The sequence below is a fragment of the Aquarana catesbeiana genome, linkage group LG02 (genome assembly GCF_042186555.1).
Source record: "Aquarana catesbeiana isolate 2022-GZ linkage group LG02, ASM4218655v1, whole genome shotgun sequence".
NCBI classification, from domain to species: Eukaryota; Metazoa; Chordata; class Amphibia; order Anura; family Ranidae; genus Aquarana; species Aquarana catesbeiana.
This window is the reverse complement of record NC_133325.1, coordinates 301,442,547-301,449,673: the sequence shown is the minus strand read 5'-3', so window position 1 is coordinate 301,449,673 and position 7,127 is coordinate 301,442,547. Positions and strand designations below refer to the sequence as shown.

The 7,127-nt window shown below is 41.5% G+C and overlaps 1 protein-coding gene across 1 annotated transcript in view; it reads left to right on the top strand.

The window, feature by feature from the left end:
- The first annotated feature begins 6,824 nt into the window (after positions 1–6,824).
- JADE3 (jade family PHD finger 3) overlaps positions 6,825–7,127 on the top strand; it is a 164,575-nt gene continuing 164,272 nt past the window's right edge. Inside the window, exon 1 of the mRNA XM_073614602.1 lies at positions 6,825–7,082. The gene's annotated coding sequence lies outside the window, so the exon portion shown is untranslated. The remainder of the gene's footprint in view (positions 7,083–7,127) is intronic.

The following is a 7,127-nucleotide window of genomic DNA, read 5'->3' as shown; positions in this document are numbered from 1 at the left end:
TGAGAGAAAGCTGAAGGCAGGATCAGCCATACATATTTCACTCTACACAAAACAAATGCTTTAGTGGCTTTGTGCGTAAGAACACTTTGTTATATAGTATGTAATGAGAATTAGCAATGTGAAATAGCTGTGCTTCACACACTTCCAGCGCCTTCTGTCTGGATTCCTTGTTGTGATTGCAAGGCTGCAAAACACAAAATGTTGAATTTATTTGTCCTCCAAAAAAATAGACAAAAATTAATATAACACATAAACAGAAGTCAAGAATCCTGAGACTTTGACAGTCTGGGCTGCCGGGCACCAGCGAAAGCCGGCCATGACGCGGAGTCTTGAGAGAGGGTATGGCTATTTGTAAAGAGAGAAAAAAAGAGAGAGGCAGAGTTAGACCCCAAGGGCTTGGGATGGATTAAGTGGATCAGTTAAAGGTACAGTGGGGATGGAAAGTATTCAGACCCCCTTAAATTTTTCACTCTTTGTTATATTGCAGCCATTTGCTAAAATCATTTAAGTTCATTTTTTTCCTCATTAAATACCCGGCTATAGTAAAATGATGTCCTCTAATTTGTGGGGTGATATCTGAATGATGCCTGCAGCTAGATGCATCATTCAGATATCATTCTTTGCAGCTGGCGATTCTGTTCATGATAAGAACAATCATAGCAGCAGTTCCGCCGCTTGATCGTTCTTATAGGCGACGGGAGTGGACGCCCCCCCCCCCTCCTGCCGCCATCCGGTGCTTCTCCGGGCTCTCCCGTGCCATCGGGGGCCCGGAGAAAGAATCGGCCGGCGCCGGATGAAGACGATAGAGATGACTGGTGACCACATGGTCACCAGTCATCTCTATGACTGTCGGAGGCCCGGGCGCGACGTTATCACATCACAACCCAGGAACCCAGAAGTAAACGAAGCCGCGATCGCGGCTGTCAGCATGAGATCGGTGAATTTTTTTTCCCGATCTCATGCTTACCAGCCTGGAGGAGAGATGTGGGGTCTTATTGACCCCACATCTCTCCATAAAGAGGATCTGTCACATAGATTCCTATTACAAGGGATGTTTACATTCCTTGTAATAGGAATAAAAGTAATAAAAAAAAAAATGTTAAAAAAAAGTGTAAAAATAAAAAAAATTAAGTAAAATAAAAAATAAAATAATAAAAAAAAATTTAAAATGCCCCTGTCCCCGGTAGCTTGCGCTCAGAAGTGAACGCACACGTAAGTCCCGCCCACATATGTAAACGCTCCTCAAACCACACATGTGAGGTATCGCGCGTGCGTTAGAGCGCGTGCAACAATTCTAGCACTAGACCTCCTCTGTAACTCTAAACTGGTAACCTGTAAAAAATTTTAAACCGTCGCCTATGGAGATTTTTAAGTAATGAAATTTGGCGCCATTCCATGATTGTGCGCAATTTAAAGCGTGTCATGTTAGGTATCTATTTACTCGACATAACATCATCTTTCACATCATACAAAAAAAATGGGCTAACTTTACTGTTTTATTTTTTAATTCATGAAACCGTTTTTTTTCCAAAAAAAAGGCGTTTGAAAAATTATTGCGCAAATACCATGTGAGATAAAAAGTTGCAATGACCGCCATTTTATTCCCTAGGGTGTCTGCTAAAAAACATATATAATGTTTGGGGGTTCTGGGTAATTTTCTAGCAAAAAAATTATGATTTTTATATGAAGGAGAGAAGTGACAGAATAGGCCCGGTATTGAAGTGGTTAATGTACACACAGCACCCCATATTGACAGAAAAACACAGAATTGTTTGGAAAATATTAAAATAAGGGGTTCAGCGCCACCCCATATATAAATACACAAACAATGATATATGTGTGGATTTACAAATCCATCAAATTTATAGTAAACTCAACATGTAATCCCACCATTCCAGAAGAACAAACTCAGCAGTCCAGAAGCAAAGGAAGAAATAAACTTAAAAAATAGACAAAAAAAGAAAAAAACAAAACCGAATTAAAATTGACAGGAGTGATATGCCATCAATGGCTACAATCTACTAACATGTCCTTTAAAATGAGCTTCACACCATGTGCAACCACCACCATTGGCCACTCACCTCCTATATTGACCTATGATTAATTGGTCTAAAGTGCTTGTCCCTTTAAGGGCAAAATCTGGATAGGGTCTTTTGTCTCCTCCTGGTCTGTTTTCACCAAATGACGCTCATCCAATATCGCAATTGGAAGTTCAGAAATAAAGTATATAGGCCATCACAGTGTTTTCCATAAAAAAAAAAATCCGTATTTGTTAAAAGACTAAACACAATAAACACATTTTGGAATGCACTAAAAGCTGATGCACCACAGGCAATAAGAATGTGTAGGAAACCACCAAATTATACCACTGCTGAAAGCTGCAGCTTGTGGATGGATAGTTGGAAACCGTCTCCTTAAGACTACAGTCTACCTCTGCGTGTTGTCAGATACCTTCTGTAGCTTGTAAATGTGACATATAGATGAACATCCTATGTTGCCAGCTATGCCCCCTATACTTTACGCCATGGGCGTGGCTTCTTCAGAGTATGTGGACTGTCAATTTTAATTCAGTTATGTGCTTTGACATTTTTTAAGCTTATTTCGTGCTTTACTTCTGGACTGTTGAGTTTGTTCTTCTGGAATGGCGGGATTACATGTTGAGTTACTACATATTTGATGGATTTGAAAACTCACACATATATTATCGTTTGTGTATTTATATATAGGGGTGGCGCATTATCACTTTTATTAATACTTTATTAAAGTATATCACCTTTATCTGTAGGCACTATTTGAAGCAAGAGCTAATGTATGCCTGTTCAACTATGTTGATAAAAAGGCAATTACAATGGGGTATACCTGCTATGGACACTCATGAATGCTGAAAGCTTATACATTAAACAAAGTTTCTTTTTTTTTTTTCAATTATTTTATTTAAATCACAAAAGGCATGTCCAGGTTATTACATTAACAATGTGCAGCCAATAACATCCAATACATTTACATGGAACAAAACAAACCAGAAGGTCAGTTCAGGGTATACGTATCAGTCTCAGGTTGCGGTTGGTTTGGAGATAATTTATGTAGTGTACCATCCAAGAGACAAACGGCTTGCAGTAGGTCCTGGAACTGCCTATACCATTTTCCATTTACAAGGGGAAAGAAGAAAATATGACCGAAGTAAACAAAGTTTCTACCTAAGGGAACAATTTTGTTTTTGTATTAGAATTTACTGCAAGAATAAAATGATCTCTTCTAAAACACCTACTCTCTACCTCCACTGTTTACAGTATTAGCAAATAAGTTAAAAAAAAAAAGAGGATTCAATTATAAAGGATACAGTGTTACCAGCACACTGGTTGTTTTTGCCACAAAAGTGCAATTTTATTCAAACATCACTTTTTACACCATCAATTCACAGGCAGAAGTTTTTTTTTTTTTTTTTTAACCTTAGCATTCTATGCATTAAACAAAAAGGTCACAGGATGCTTTAATGGTGATATGCAAGCAGGTGGATCTTGAATCTGAAGTTGTTGAACTTAATTATGTTGAACATTCTCACACATGCATAGCCAGGACCATTATTCTACTACTACTCTACACACGATTGGCTGTGCAAAATTAAAAAATGATAAATTTCATAAACAGTAAGGACCCATTTACATTGGCAACACACATTATGTGCATTATGTTGTAATGCCATGCATTTTCAAAGCAACCGCATTGCACCAAGGCCCCGCGTATGCATTGAAGCACAACATAATGAACAACAATAGTGAATGACCGTTTTTATTGGACATATGGTGCTTTTTTTTTTTTTTCTAATTGTGTATTTGGCTGTTTGGAGTTCAGCTTTAGCTGCCAAACGTTTTACTTATGTTGCTTCTAACAATTTTCTTGTATGTAAATAAACAGTAGGAAAGTAATGTTTAGAAACCAGACTACATATTTCGAAAACAGACAGTTTTTTTTTATTTTTGTATGAATACATTATTATTATTACTGTATTATTATCATTATACAGTATTATACAGTTTGTGCAGCGCTTTACAATCTAAAGGGAGACAGTACAGGTATAATACAATAAAATACATGAGGGTTAAGGCAAGCCATAGATTAAATGATTTTCATTCCTTCTACCATAGGTGAAAGCGCTATTGTGTTCTGCTGGTGGGGAGCCTTCCTGTTAAAGCCTCTGGCAGTAATCGCATGTATAAAACCAGACAGGCTGATATCGATCGACTTGGGTACAATCAGCCTGTCCATAGATGGATGGAATCTCGGCCGGGCCCTGCTAAACCAGCCAAGATTTGATTCATTTATGGCTGGGTTAAGAGGGCTCTGCTCATAACAGCTTACAATCTAATAGGGCAGGGCAAGTGGCACAAAAGGTAATAACTGTGGGGAATGAGCTGATGGAGGAGTTAAAAGTTCAGTTGTTAGTTGAAGGCGTGATAGGCTTCCATGAAGGGATGGGTTTTCAAGGATCGACTAAAGGTGGATCCTAATACCTAGAATTACAAGGTGATGACTTGTAGGCACTCTGAGCTTGGCACCATAGATACGCACAGCTCAGGAGCAAGCACACAATGTGTGCCCCCATAGCAAGCGGCTTACTATGGGGGCACAGGAAGAAGAGGAGGAGGCAAGATCGCCAGTGGGGGACCCCAGTAGAAAAGGTTTGGGCCTCTGTGCATAGAGCAGGTGAGTACATATGTTTATTATGTTGATTTAATTTTTTTTTTTTACCATTAGTAACACTTTAAATGGAACATGACAGATCAACATTTTTCCATCCCACACTGCAGCACTGTTTCTGTCTGCATTTCTTAGCACTGCATCTGAACTGAATGAAATGTCCCATGTGCCCCTTCCCCTGACTTCTCTGTCAAGATCAATGGCACATCTATCAGTCCGCCCCAAATGCCAGGGTGCTAGGGGTAACCTTAGACTCTGAACTGTAATTTCAGGCCCACATCCAATCCCTGTCCAAATCATGCCGCCTTAGCCTCCACAACATTTCCAGAATACACCCCTTTGTAGCCTCCCTGACGGTATTCCCGAGTGTGGCTTGGGGTTAAATTTCAGCACCATTAGCAGTAACCCCGAGCCACACTCGGGATTACATTGCAGGATCCTGGTGCGGGTTACTTACCTTGTCCCCAGGATCCTGCGATGTCCCCCCGCGGTGTCTGCGGGCTGTGTCCTCCGCCCCGAAGCCTCTCTATGCCGGGCTCTGTTCCCTTCAAGCGTCGCGACGCATGGGGGCGGAGCCTGGCGGCAAATTCAAAAAAGTGAAAATTCATAACACATACAGTACACTGTAATCTTACAGATTACAGTACTGTATGAAATTATTTCACATCCCTTTTGTCCCCAGTGCTTTGTCCAATGTCCTGCATGCAGTTTTATATTATATATACTGTTCTTTCTGCATGGAAACTGGAGATTGTCCATAGCAACCAAAAAGTGTCCCTTTACGTCAAAAGTGCTTTTAGACCAGCTAGAAAACAGCGATAGTAAATTAGAACACTTGCAGAATTGAGCGATAGTGAATCGTGGGGAAATTAATTTTATTATTATTTTTAAAAATTATTTATATTTATTTATTATATTATAATTTATGATTTTGTGTTTCAAACTTCATCATACCCGGGATGTATACTAGACTCTTGTTTGGACAGATTTAAGTGTGCTATTGCTAAGAATTACAAGCCTACAATATAAAATGCCAAATTTCTATGCAAAATAATTGTACCACTTTGAGACGCAAAAATCTGAAATAATCATACCGCCAGGGAGGTTAACTAATGACACCACCAAGCTTCTAATTCACTCCATGGTTATCTCTCGCTCTGCGCCCATGCCCAACCTTTTTGAAGCCTCCGGCTCTAATCATGTGCTTAAAAAAAAAAAAAACATGTGCATCCGGCGCCCTGCATGGAGATTAGGGGCCAATGCATAGAGATTGGGGGGCAGCGCCCCTTATGGACCAGCCGCTGGTGCTGTAAACCCACGTAAATGTATCTAAACGCTTTTGCTGCAACAGACGTAAGCACGTTTAAGGTTGGGTTCACACCTCCGACGGATGCGGATCGCAGATGAGGTCCGGTGTGTCCCTGTTCTCCATTTCAGGGACGCACACAAGCCGCGACAGAGATATGTGAACCGGCTCCATAGAGAACCAGTCACAATCTCCTGTCATGCGAATTGGATGCGGGGAAACCCACCTCCAGTTCACATAGGTGTAAACCCAGCCTAAACCTGTTGAGTATAGTCGTGATTAGGGCCTCTTTTACACTTATGTTACTGCAAAGTCGCATGACAACCCCATGATTTTTAATGAGTACCGTTCATATCAGTGCAACGTCAAAGTAGTCCCTGCACAACTTTGGTTCGACTTTGATGTGACTTGAGGTCCATAGACCTCAAGATTACACAGGCATTGCTTCAAGTCACGTGGCAAATTCAAGGGAATTTCAGGTTGTACAAGTGTGAAAGGGGCCTAAAACTTGTCTATGCAGGAACCTGCGTTCCCTCCTGAAAAAAACACACGAGCCCGTGTGAATGAGGCCAATGTATTTTTGTGTCACACACGTTACAAAGTGCACATAACAGCACAATGCTGTGTAGATTTATAATGGTAGTCATAGAAAGAAGAAGGGCAGACTAGAGATGAGTGTGCTGTGTGAAGGAAGCACCTGGCCCTCAGTACTAGAAAGAGAAAAGACACGTGTTAGCGGTGACATGAGGGAGGACAGGACAGGCCACACATGTCACCATGTTGTCACCGCCGCCGAGTGAGGGAATGCAGACAGGGGAGGAAGGGATGAGAACAGGGAGGAAGTGGAAGAGGAGGAGCATGGGAAGGCAGCGAGCAGTGTCAATACAATAGGCTTCTTGTGTGTGGATGTGTGCGCCTGCTGGGAGGCTGTAACCAGGGAGGAAACACTCAGGAGAGCCCGATCTATACTGCCGGCCTTCCCGCGATAGTGCTGCCAGCCTGGACCCTTCACCCTCGTCAATGTACACACACTGAACATCGCGGCTCAAGGAAGGAAGGCAGACGAGCTCCACACAAGGTGAGATCCCCGCTCCTCCCGTCCATCCGGCCCGGCACTCTGCCT